The sequence below is a fragment of the Halichoerus grypus genome, chromosome 2 (genome assembly GCF_964656455.1).
Source record: "Halichoerus grypus chromosome 2, mHalGry1.hap1.1, whole genome shotgun sequence".
NCBI lineage: Eukaryota > Metazoa > Chordata > Mammalia > Carnivora > Phocidae > Halichoerus > Halichoerus grypus.
The window spans coordinates 83,139,502-83,153,227 of record NC_135713.1 but is presented as its reverse complement, the minus strand read 5'-3'; the positions used below and the strand labels follow the sequence as shown (position 1 = coordinate 83,153,227).

Sequence of the window (13,726 nt, the reverse complement as noted above, 5' to 3'; positions counted from 1 at the left end):
TCAAGGAAGGAGTGGAGGGAGGGGCAAATGGGGTCTGGGAAGGGTTTCCTACCACAGAGCAACAGTGCTAGCCCAAGAGGTCCTTTGTGAAAGCCAGAAAAAGGTAAATCTTTCTCCAGGAAGTTTTTAATTAAAAAACTTTCTGCAAGAAAATTTTCCATAAAAATTGAGAAAAATTGATAATTGTGATGTGGATGACACATCCTGGAGTTGTGCATTGTGTAATTGGCATTACCGTATGTGGCAACTCTGTCCCCTAATACCCTGCTATGGGCTGAATCATGTCCCTGCAAAATTCATATTTTGACATCCCAACTCCTAGCACCTGAGAATATAATGGTATTTAGAAACAAGGTTTCTAAAGAGGCGATCAAGTTAAAAGGAGGCTGTTTGGGTGGAGCCCTAATGTAACCTGACCAGTGTCCCCATAAAGGGTGGCAGTGACATGAGGGGTGGCAAGCACAGAGGGAAAACCATGTGAAGAGGCAGCAAGAGACTGGCCATCTGCAAGCCAAGGAGAGAGCCCTCAGAGGAAACCAATCCTGCTGGCACCTTGATCTTAGACTTTCAGCATTCTGGAACTGTGAAAACAAAATGTGTGTTTAAGGTGCCCAGTCTGTGGTATTTTGCTATGACAACCCTAGCAAACTAATATGCACCCCTAACACTTTCACCTTACAGAGTTAAAGCATGGGTGCAGATAGTCCAAGATGGACATTGAGGACGCAACGCCTATGCACACACACATAGAGTGAGAGTGAGAGGTGGGGATGGAGGGGAGGGGTGAAAGAGAAACCTCTTTACATGGTAGAGAATTCTCAGAATCTTAACAGCTTGATGCTTCCAATTCAACACCCTATACTCTTCACCTGGTATTGTATTGCCTCTCCTTTGTACCATCAATTACATTATTATTACATATTTTTCATGGGATTATTTGCTTAATCTTTTCCCACTATGTTCTGCTCCATGAGAAGAGAACTTCCTTGTGTCCTTAGTGTCTACATTGTGAATAGCACATACTAAGTATCCAATAAATATTCGTTGTGTGAATGAATGAAGGAAGGAAGGAGTATATCCCTGAACTTGTGAATGTTTTCAGTCAGATTATTACATGATTAACAGTGATACATACATCCAAGAAAAATGAAAGTATAATAATTATACCGAATAACAATATATTTTTTCCAGTTAAAATGACTAAAGTGTACCCAGAAGTAAAACATGGCTTCATTAGAGTACTTTGCTTAAAGGATTTATTTTTATTTGATGACATACAAACCTGAGGTCTGGACCATTTTCTACCATTAAAAGTCCCATGACTTTTCTTAATGTACCAGGTTCAATACACCAGCCAAATTCTAGCAATTATGTGTTTCCTTCATAGAATTCCTGAAGAGCATGGATTCGAAAGATAATTCTTTTCTTTCCCCTGTTGGCTATTATGGCCATTTATTGAAACCACCAATGTGCAGTGCAGCTAGTGGAAAATATCAACTTGGGCCACAGCCATAGTTACGTTCTTTGAATCAACAAACCCCCACATGTTAGTGAAACACTTATTTGATTTAGAAGAGTTTGAACTCAAGGGTAGACTGGCTTGATGGTTAAAATGATTGAGAATAAAAAAGAGGGGAAACTTGAAATTCTAATACAACCCCTTTAGCTGGTCTTTTCAAACTCCTATTTATTCATGTACCAGTGCTAAGTATTTTACATGTATTATATCCTTTATTTTATTTTATATATTTTTAAATGATTTTATTTATTTGAGGGAGAGGAAGAGAGCATGAGCAGGGGAGGGTCAAAGGGAGAAGGAGAAGCAGACTCCTTGCTGAGCAGGGAGTCCAATGCCGGATTTGATCTCAGGACCCCAGGATCATGACCTGAGCCACAGTAACTAACTGGTTGAGTGACCTTAAGCAATTTGCTCAAGGTGACCCAGGTATCACTACAATCCAGACTTTTCCTTCTTTGTGTACTGGTTACAAAAATATTACATTTATTATAATGTATAAAATAAATAAAATGTTAAGAACAGAAAAAAAAAACAGTAACCCCCAAAGCCAGAAACAACCATGATTGACCTTTTGGTGAATGTCTTTCTAGTGTTTATTTTCTATGATTTGATGTGTCTTGTAAAATGTTATAATATTTTGTATAGTCCTTTGTAATCAGGTTCTTAAAATTTTTAAATATTATTTTATTGAACAGATTTATACAGCATTTTAGTGATTATATACTATGTCAATTTATTAATAAATTATAGTATGTTTCATCAGTCTTTTACTTTTGGACACTTATAGTTACTTTGCTGTTAAAAATAATGTAACTAAACCTTATACACAGATTTTTTTTATATGCAAGATTATTTATTTTGGCTCTCTCTTTCTCTGTGAGTGAATTTTAAAGATTTTATTTATTTGAGAGAGAGGTTGGGGGAGGGATAGGCAGAGGGAGAGGGGGAAGCCGACTCCCTGCTGAGCAGGGAGCCCGGCCCCACAGGGCTTGATCCCAGGACCCCAAGATCATGACCTGAGCCGAAGGCAGACACTTACCCGACTGACAAGCAGGCACCCCCTGGCTATCTTTTTAGAACTAGAGTTAATGCTTTAAAGAAAAAATATTCTTTTTTTATATTAGTTGTAAAAGTATTTTTGTAATAAAATGTAAATTGTTAGAATTTATAGTTAGATATAATTTATACTGTCCATCTCTAAATTCTATAGGAAAGATAGTTTTCTCTGAATTCATGGACTTCTTAAGGAAAAATTCCATTTTCCCCTATGTTTACTTACTCTCCTTGCATGGAAAGTGTCTTCCCTAAGAACCTGTGTATTCTCTAAGAACTCAAACTACGCTAAAGCACACAGACTCTGTGGTGGGGTTCCAAGGTACAAGTAAACTTGACACAGATGGTAAATGGTTGCAAAACAGCAAGATGAGGCCAGACTATGGATAGACAAAGTAGAAGTTCTGTTCTATTATAAAGAGAGGGAAAATAATTTTTTTTTTTTACTTTCTACCATTTACCATGTACAATCTTTTTTTTTTAATATATTATTTATTTATTTGAGAAAGAGAGAGAGAAATAGAGAGAGAGCATGAGCAGGGGTGAGAGGAAGAAACAGGCTCCCCATTGAACAGGGAGCCCAGACGTGGGGCTCGATCCCAGGACCCTGCGATCATGACCTGAGCCAAAGGCAGATGCTTAACTGACTGAGCCACCCAGGCACCCCTACCATTGTACAATCTTAAAGTCACTTTTTTTTTAATTTTGGGGAAACAACAAAATTTCTGACGCAAACCAAAACCCTTTCTGTAGAGAAAGAGATTGTTATTTTTGTGCACTTGTCGTTAGTGCATTATAGGAAATATTTGAGAACAATTTTTTGCTTGGAATGGAAATTTTTTCAGTAGAAACTATCAACTGAAATATTATCTTGCTTGATTTATTTGACCTAGTAAATGATCCTTAAAATAAAAATAAATTAACTCCAAATGATATCTGTGTATTTTGCTAATTTGAGGTGTGCAGTTTTTTAAAGCTTTTTTTTTTTTTTTTTAGAATAATATTGTGGGCTCTATCTCAACATCTCAGACTATGAATTGCATAGGTAGCACCTTTTTTGCCATGGAAACTAATGGAATTTTAGTTTAAAAATCACTTAAAATAGGGGCGCCTGGGTGGCTCAGTCGTAGGGCGTCTGCCTTCGGCTCAGGTCATGATCCCAGGATCCTGGGATCGAGCCCCACATCAGGCTCCCTGCTCAGCAGGAGGCCTGCTTCTCCCTCTCCCACTCCCCCTGCTTGTGTTCCCTCTCTCGCTGTGTGTCTCTCTCTGTCAAATAAATAAATAAAATCTTTAAAAAAAGAATCACTTAAAATATACATTCTTGGTTCTCAGGTCAGATCTTTTGAATCAGAATATCTGAATAAACATCACAGGTATTTCTGTAGCACTCTAAAGCTTGAAAAGCACTGTTTGAAAACAATATCTGGAAAAGTCATTTTGTTTCTGCATTTGTTCACATAAAATAGCTCCTGAGTGCTCAGTATATGAGGGGCAGAATGCCATGCGCTAAGAGATATAAGAAGACAAGTAAGACATGGTTCTTTCTTGCAAGGGCAGAGAGCCCAGTGGGGAAAGTAAGATCCTTGAATAAAAATAATAAGTATGATAAGAAGCAATATGTTTTCCTGTAAAATGAAGGCAACTGAAGGCTCTAGAATAGCAGGAAAAACTTCTGATGGGGCATCTGTGAGGAGGCGAAGCAAGACTTATGGGAATGGAGGGCATCTGAGCTGACACCAAAACAAGAGTGTCAGGGAGCCAGGTGTGAGGTCAAAACCAAATTCGAGATGAAGCAATGGGAAAAGAAAGCAGCAGAAAGTTGCAAAAAAGTGCTGAGGAGAAAAACAGACCCAAGTTGGTGTTTAATTAGATATGGTGGGGGTGGGTGAGGAATGAGACAGGATGACTCATGTTTGGAGCCTGAGAGAACAAGTGTACCCTTAACAAACAAGGAAGTCAGCAGAAACTGGTTCTTGGGGAAGTTTAATTTTAGAAATTTTAAGTTTGAGGTGCTTCCAGGGTATCCAAATTTAATCCCTTTGTTGGATCTTTTATTGCACGGGATAACAGGCAAGTCCATTCCATTACCAGAGTCCTACTGTTAACCAATCGCCTACTTTACTTTTTCCAGTGATGCCTCTACCCCCTCCCTCAGGATTCTCTAACTTCTTCTAGCATGAGCGTTGTCAGGTCTTTTCTATACATTGTTAGATTCAAGAGACTGAAGAAACTGTAAGACAAGTAAACATTTTTCCTTGTTAATTTTGATTACTACTCCTACTAAAATGTCAGTGGGTCACTATGGCAACCCACAATGGTTCTCTTCACTCTCTCACCAAAGACACCTTCCATATTAGCAGCAAAGCCAAGGAGGAAAGACAGGGTGAATCATGGAGAAAGAATATCCCATTTTACCACCCCAGTGGAACAGGAATTCTGGGAGAGGTCAGGGTTAGAAAGAGATTGATAATTTGGGAATTATTTCCATGGAATTGAGTGGGAAAGCAGTGAAGCAGTTAATTTTCTGAGTGTATGCTTTAGCAAGTTTTGTTTTGCAGTGCATATTTTGTTGGTGGCTGGCTCTGTCTTCCAAAATAGATCATACTGTACTAGAGCACAGTGAGTCATTCCACATTGTTTTCCTCACTTCTACTCTGCATTTGTCCCTCATCAACTTCCTCTTATATCTAACCATTTGCCATTGTTTCTGTCTAAGCTTTTCTCCTGTCTCCACTGAGGTCAGAGAAAAGGGAAATAGACTGAAATCACCATACCATCAACAAGGGTTTATGGAGTACCTTGTATGTGGTCAGCATCATGCTAGGTGTTTCAGTCATGTCATATGAATGATTGGAGTTAGGTAAGAAAAGGTTTACTTTCATATGATGATTAATAAAAGTTTGAATGAGTTATCAAGAGAGGTCATATATTCTAAACATGGAAGAAATGGTTAGGTTGCATGCTGCCTGATAATGGATAATGGAACACAAGCTCTTAGAGTTCTTGAGATAATATGGATACTTTTTCAGTTCTATTTCTTGCTGACATATGGGTTTATTGTTTTTCACTTTTTTTTCCACACCTGTGTGAGAGAACTCTGTATCATTGTGCTTGTGACTCTTTTTATATGTAACTACTTTATATCTGCCTCATCCTCCGTATTGGCTTGTATGTTAGCCAGTGAAAGGTGAAATTCCATTCTTTCACTTAAAGCTTTTTTTCAGTCATTGTAGAAATAAAGTATATATTATAATCAGGCCTGAATCATATTCTTTAAAGGAGAATGATAGGTAATTTTCTTTCTATATACAGTGGACATTATGGAAATGACAAAACCTTTTTATTTGCATTAAGAGAGAAAGAGGAAATAGTGTCCTAATTCAGCAGGAGGTATTTTTGTTTTGCATAACTAAGACATTTCCAATTTAGGGAATAGGGGTAGGTCAAGGTTCAGGGAGGTCAGAGAAAGACTAATGTAATGTATTTTCTCTTTTTCTGCAGATTTCTATGAATAGACCAAAAGCAGACCTCTACAGGATGTTTGGGTGCAGGTGAAGCTGATTCAAGGCAAATCTGCTTTATAGTGTCGCAGTCTTACTTCCCTTTGGCTGGGGCTTCAGCCCCTGAGTGCAGAGTTCTTGCCTGCCTCCCTCTAACACTGTCCCCTCAAAAAGCTCCTACCTAATGTTGGTTCCTGCTCTTTTCCTTTGTGGCTCTGATGGAAGGAGCAGAAGCGCCTGGTATGTGCTGGGCATGGGCGATATATTTCGGGGCAGTATTTTTCTTCTTTATCATCTCTGTTCTAACTACTCTCTGGGTGCAGCTTTACTCTAATTATAGCAAAGCTAAACAAGGTGAACTTTAGTCCAGGAACTTTTTCAGGTTCATTATATTTTGAGAGAGAAGAATTTTTCAAATAATCTCCTTGCTTACAGGTTTTCATTCTGCTTTGTGGGAAACATCTAGTTAATTGATCACATGATTTTGCTATTGGCAAAATAGTGGGCAAGTAAAGTTTCTAAGCTTATTTTCCTATCTAAAAGTGGCATAACCACACTTCAATTCTAGGTTTATTCTGAGGATTAAATAAAATCATGCATAATGCCTAGAACATATATTTGGTAAAAGAATCAATTAAATTTAGTTTATCACCAGTATTGTGATATGCTAAATTCACTGTTAATTCTGAATTTCAGAGTTTTGAGAATGGCACACATAATTTTATATTAACTTACTTTATATTAACTTAATAGCAACCACTTATTGAGTGCTTACTACACGTGAGCCCCTGTGTTAAACAATGTTAACCGGTTTAATTCTGACTACAGCATCAGGAAGTAAGTTCCATTATCTCTATCTTATGAAGCTTGGATGGAAGTAACTTGCCTAATGGCAGCCTGTTAAAGTAGTGTACTCCTGATTATACTGTACTGCCTCCTTGTGACCCTCTTCTAAATACTAGTGTCATATGTCGAAATCACAATACACAAACTTGAACAGTTGTTCTCTGTTGATTGTGAGATTGATGCCAGGCAGGAAATGTTGCAATTGGATGGAGAGAGCTTATGGACTTGGAACTCTAGGATACGGTATATCATGGATTGAGGCCTCTGGGAACAGCTTTCTTCCTTTCTAGGAAATTGGCTAAGAACCTGGGCTCTGGAATCATATTTTCTGGGTTGTAGCCCAGCTCTGCTACTTAGTAGCTTTGTGACCTGGGGCAGGCTCAGCTCTCTGAGCCTCAGTGCCTTATCTATCAAGTGGGGATAATATTACCTGCCTTATGGAGTTGTTATGAGAATGCAATGAGTTAATATATGTGGGTTCCTTAAAGTAGTGGCTGACACTTGGTAAGCACTGTTACATGTTATTAGTGTTTCTATGCCCTTCACTTTGTATCTCTCATCTGGCTATATCCATTTGTGCATTGTTCCACTTTTGCTAAGACAGGCATAGATTTACTTAAAGACGTTGTGATGCCTGTCCGCAGGATCATATTCTGCTTTCATAATTTCTAATGTATTTTAATAGAGAGAAGAGTTGATTGTTACCCTTGAATTTCTTCCATCTTCAGAAAGAATTACTGCTTAAGAATTAATGTGCTATGGTGAGCGCTGTGAATTGTGTAGGACTGTTGAATCACAGACCTGTACCTCTGAGACAAATAATACATTATATGTTAAAAAAAAGAAGAAGATAGTAGGAAGGGAAAAATGAAGGGGGGGAAATTGGAGGGGGAGACGAACCATGAGAGACTATGGACTCTGAGAAACAAACTGAGGGTTCTAGAGGGGAGGGGGTGGGGGGATGGGTTAGCCTGGTGATGGGTATTAAAGAGGGCACGTATTGAATGGAGCACTGGGTGTTATATGCAAACAATGAATCATGGAACACCACATCAAAAACTAATGATGTAATGTATGGTGATTAACATAACATAATAAAATAAAATTTAAAAAAGAAAAAAAAAGAATAAAATACCTAAAAAAAAAAAAAGAATTAATAGGATCAATACTCTTTTAGGTGTTTAATTCTGACTTCACATTTATGAAATTGAAACCTGTTAAAAAAATCAGTATTAACAAAAGCCAAATATATTGAGGGAGACCTTGTCTTTAGTCATAACTTCAGATTAGAAGTAAAAACGAACTTAAAGTTTGTGGCTGGATAGAGTCTTTTCTATTTTTATGCAATCATTGGATATGAGGTACATTGGCGAAGTATCTTACTTAGCCTTTTTGCCCAGCTCAAGGAAGAGTTAATAAAGTAAAGTTATGTAAAGTGCATTGAACTCCTCAAGAGAGAAGTGTTATATTAATACCTGCCTCACAGTGATGTTCTCATACTTAATGATAGAAAGTTTGTAAATTGCCTTGGTACTCCCAGTAACATCCTGATGAAGCATCATTTTGTTTTATTGCAAAGAGCTCTAAGTTACACAGAATGCAAGTTAAGGGGGAGAATAATAATCAGAAGTACATAAAATAAAGAGAAAACGTTTTGTTCCAGTTGTGAGTGCTAGAGTTGATCATTTTTATATTTTTTTTCTCTATTACTTTTGGGAGAGGGGCGGAATTTATAATGCACAGTTTTATCGAGCACTCATCATTAAAATATGTAATGGCAGAAATAGTGATCATGATACAGAGACCTTTAAGGACACTATTATTCAAACATTTAAAAATTAAATTCCAGTTTTAAAAGAGTCAAACCCCATTTCATATGATTCTATTAAGTTTGGCATTTTTGAGATGTCTTAAATCGATACCTGTAATACTTACAAACATCAGTAGAGAGAATAGTATTGTAAACACATATTCTTGCTGTAGGGTACATTTTAAATGTCTAAACACTAATCAATATAGAGAAATTAAGTATTGACTAAAATAGCTTTATAATAAGTAATTATTGGTTTGCTCTTTTAGAAATTAGACATTTTCACTTTGGGAATAAAGAGTAAATTTACTGTCATGAAATTAAAGTGTTTTTGACCTTTTTGTACAACTTTCCTCTCTCTATGAAATGATTAGGTTTAAATATGATTGCACAGCTGTATTATGTTGCAAGCATCAATTTTTAATTATTGTAAGGTCAATGTTAGAACAAATGTGATTAGTACTGTACCTCAGTGCACTTATTTACTTTGCACTCAAAAACCACCCTGTGTTTACTAAGACCAACCTGTACCTCTCTCTGCTGATATGACTAATTAGATTTATGCCAAATCCTTTATTTTTTTCCCCAGTGTTAATCCTATGTGTGCGATTTTGTTGATTCTTTCAATTTTAAAAAATATAAAATGCTTGACTTATCTCTTCCTTTCAAATAGTGGGGATGTTTATTTTCCTATGTGTGTGTAGGTGTCTCTGTGTGTATAACCATATATATTAGTAACTGCACATTTTTCCTGCCTTTGTATAACATGATGTCTTAGGCACCTTGGGCTGCTGTAACAGGATATCATAGACTGAATGACTGAAATGACAAGCATTATTTCTCACAGTTCTAGAGGCTGAGAAATCCAAGATCAAGGTGCCAGCTGATGCGGTGTCTGGTAAGATTCCTCTTTCCTGTTTACAGATGACTGTCTTCTGATAATGTCCTTATGTGGCCTTTCCTTGGTGGAAATGGAAAGACACACAGAGGGAGCTCTTCTTCTTCTATGAGCATTAATTCTATTTTTTTTTTTTTAAGATTTTATTTATTTTTTGACAGAGACACAGTGAGAGAGGGAACACAAGCAGGGGGAGTGGGAGAGGGAGAAGTAGGCTTTCCGCTGAGCAGAGAGCCCAACGTGGGGCTCGATCCCAGGACCCTGGGATCATGACCCGAGCCAAAGGCAGACGCTTAATGACTGAGCCACCCAGGCGCCCCTGAGCATTAATTCTATTATGAGAGCACTACCCTCATGACCTCATCTAAACTTAATTACCTCCCAAAGTCCCCACCTCCAAATATCAGCCCATCTAAAGAGAAAAGGAGTTTCATTTCCAGGCATAGGTTTACATGTTTCCATGTTTGTAGAGATTTGTTGTATTTTTCTTATTGCTCCAAGTGACTTTGGATTTAGCTCTTTAAATGAAAAGATATGGCATATGAAAATGACAGAATAATACATGATCTACATAGTAGTCATTAAAATTCCTTAGATGTTCAGCATGAATAGTAATTCAGGTTTTAACAAAAAAGTAGTTTTCTAATTCTTAACTGTTTCTTTATATTTCATTTTTGTGGATAAATTATTTATATTTTAATAATAATATGTTAAAAAAAACCCCATTTGTTGTATTTAGTAAATGAAGCTGTGTAAGATTTCCTACCAACTAGAACAAACAGGCCAGATATTCCATCCTCATGGCTTGGTGAATGAATGGTCAGATGCTGGTTGGGCTCCACTGGGGATCTTTAAAGATGCAGGAGTGAAGAATAGATCATCACTTGGCTATGACAAGTGGCAAAGGGGCTGGGGGGGGGGGAAATGACTCATTAGTAGTATTGATCAGGGTGGGCTATAAAGAAGATAAGCCTTGCCTTTGTTTCCTTCATGCTTCTTCAGTCAGTTGAGGAGGGGCATATGGAATATTTATAGGAATTATAAGAACTTTACTTCTGTGTTGGTTGATGCAGTTTTTGCTGCCATTTCCTTCTCATCCACTATGTTATTTTTGAGTCACATAATCTGAAAATAGTTGCCTTTAAAAAGAAATACGTAGGGTGCTCTTGTTGAGAAATTTCAAGGCCTAATAATGAGGGTCGGATGATGGAATTCTGGGCATTGAAACAAGGAGTTCGGAGGTATTTTGGGATTGGATGGTTCTTTTCCAAACCTCTTAAATTATGTTCCTCAAGAGTAAGCTTATTCTCAGTAGTTTTGTGAGCCACTTATTCTCTTACTCCAGCTCTGCATACTCTCTTACTCACTATCTGCATACCACGGTACTGTGAATAATGCACCATACACATTGCGAAAGAAATTCTTTCTCTTTCACACATAACATCATGGAAGCAAGCAAAAAACTTGTTATCATACACGAATATGAAAGCCACAGAAAGATTATATAGCAAGGTTAAAATTATGCTTTATTCCTCTCAGCCAAGGAACTTGGGCAAAAACTTTTTGAACCAGAAAATGTCACTGTTTTTAGAGATCACACATGGGTTGCAGCAATTAGTATGTGAAGCCTTTCTCAGTTACCTTCATTGAGCCTACCTCTTTCCCCACGATATAATTAAAACACTTTAAAAGACAAGAGGACCAACTATGGCACTTCATTTTCAGTCTCTGACTACCTTTAGATTTGCTTTCTATTTCAAGGCTGTACTAATTATCGCCCTGATTTTGGACATATAATAATTTGTATGGATTACACATTTAGAGCAGATTATACTGTGTTCAGTTTGGTGGTCAGAGGAGTCTAGCACAGGGAGTATAAATGGGCCACAAGATGAAAGTGCAACAGTATCATATTGCTATATGTTTCTCAGTAAAATAAAATCCATGTATTAATTATCCACCTTAGTTTGGCTAGATATGCAATATTAGTCATAATTCATTTGTCACTGTCTTCTTTTTTGCTATGGTACGGGATGCTCAGGTGGCCTACACAATCTGAAAAAAGTAGGAAAGGGCTATTGGTTATCAATTTACTTTTTTTGCCATTGTGATTGATGCTCATGGTATAAACTTTGATGGCCAATTTGGAGGTGCAGAGCTCCACTCAGTCTAAGTAAAGCTGGAACAGAGAATTTTTCCAAAGCTTCGGTTTTTAAAAGACTATTGGAAAATGAAATTTTTGAACAGCCTGGAGCCATTTTACTTAGCCTGGTCATATCTGCCCTTCTCTGGCCTAGTGAAACACTTTCATAAAGACACATAAATAGCCAATTATCCTATGAAAACATGATAAATCACATGAGAAAAATGAAAATATTATAATGAAAATACATTTTATACCCCTGGATAATAAAAATGAAATATTAGGACTATAACAAGTGATGGTGAAGAGAGGGATAAATGAAAAACATAATCTGTCACTGGGAGTATAAGCAGGTACAACAATGAACAATAGTCATATTTAATCAGTGTCAGACATTACTCTGAATTGCGGGAAGGTCTTTGATGGCTAGGAGGCTGTGGGGTAGAGTGACCAACTTGTCCCTGTTTGCTGGGAACTTTTCTGGTTTAAAACTGAACATCTTTTGTCCCAGAAACTCTCTTAGCTCCAGGCAAACCAGGATAGTTTAGTCATCCTAGGGCCATAGAAAATATACGGGGATCCTCAAAGGACTCAGGGGAGCACTATTTCTTAAATGTGGAATTATTTCAATATTTTAAAAACTGGTAAATCTATACCTGTGTGTACCAGCTATGCATACACCAACTTTGGAAAATAATTTGGTGTTGTCTTATGAAGTTCAATATACAAACTCCCTATGACCCCCAAATTCATCTCTATGGCATATAGATTAGAGCAACTCTTGAACATGTGTGCTGGGAGATGTGTACAAGCATTTCATAGCCCTGTTGTCTGTAATAACAAAAAAATTGGGGACAACTTGAACATCCTACAGCAAAACACTAGATAACTATATTGTGTTATATATATAATACACACACATACACATAGACACAATATTTAAAAAAAATTTGAAAATTCCAAAAAGTTAAATTTTGGGGGTCCCTAAATTCCATTTGTATGTTTCATGTCCTTTCAAGCAATATGGGAAACTTATTACATAACAAATATTTATTGTTTCCTTACTGTGTATTATGTAATGTTGAAAAAACCAAAATCCCTGCCTTCAAAGGGAGTAAATTTTGGTGGGGGAGAAGAACACTAAACCTCTACATAAATAAATATATAAATAGATAGGTATAATATATATGTTATACAATTTCAGGTTGAGATCAGAATTGGAAAGTAATAAAAGACAAAGTAAGAAGAGAGAAGGTGATGGTGGGGTGTAAGAAGTAGATATTTTTGAGTGACTGGAAGGCTTTCAGAAGCTCATGACGTGTGATTAGAGTCTTGGATGAAATGTGGAACCAGCCATGTGAATATTTGTGGGAATAATATTGTAGGCAGAATGAAGAGCCACTAACTTACGTCCCAAAGCCCAGTCCAAAACCTTCCCCCTCATCCAGGGCACTGTGTACAAGAAAGCAGTCTCTACCCTCATACATCTCAAACACCTTTTATTTCCTCAAGGCTCAGAGAAGTTATCCTCTTGCTCTCAGATAGGGCTGTCAACCCTAGGCCCCTCACCAGAGTCTATGGCCTCTGTAAGCAGAAGCATTTCCAAATGGAGCCCTGTTAACTTTCCCCTTTGGCAAGAGTCTCCAGACCTCTAGGAGTCCAAGGTACATTTGCTGTCTAGTAGATGGAAGAGAACAACATCTCTCTCATCTTTTGGGTCTTCAAAGAAGCAAGAAGAAAACACAAATGATAATTGTAATAGATTATCTTGTTACATTATGCATGATAAAAATGTTTTGAAGTCTGATTGACAATAGTCTAGGAAAGCTGCAAAACCAGTCTTCAAAAAGGTCCAGTGTAGAAGGTTTTCTATAGTTAGTGTATGAAAGTATCTTTACATGAGAAGGTTTTGCATGGTTAGCTCATGTGATCATCTTTAGCTATGGATGATAGT

The 13,726-nt window shown here is 37.2% G+C and overlaps 1 long non-coding RNA gene across 1 annotated transcript in view; it reads left to right on the top strand.

The window, feature by feature from the left end:
- LOC118527905 (uncharacterized) overlaps positions 1-13,726 on the top strand; it is a 202,908-nt gene that overhangs the window by 13,370 nt on the left and 175,812 nt on the right. The window contains exons 3-4 of the long non-coding RNA XR_013445331.1: positions 6,077-6,315; positions 9,579-9,629. This is a non-coding gene — a long non-coding RNA (uncharacterized LOC118527905). The remainder of the gene's footprint in view (positions 1-6,076; positions 6,316-9,578; positions 9,630-13,726) is intronic.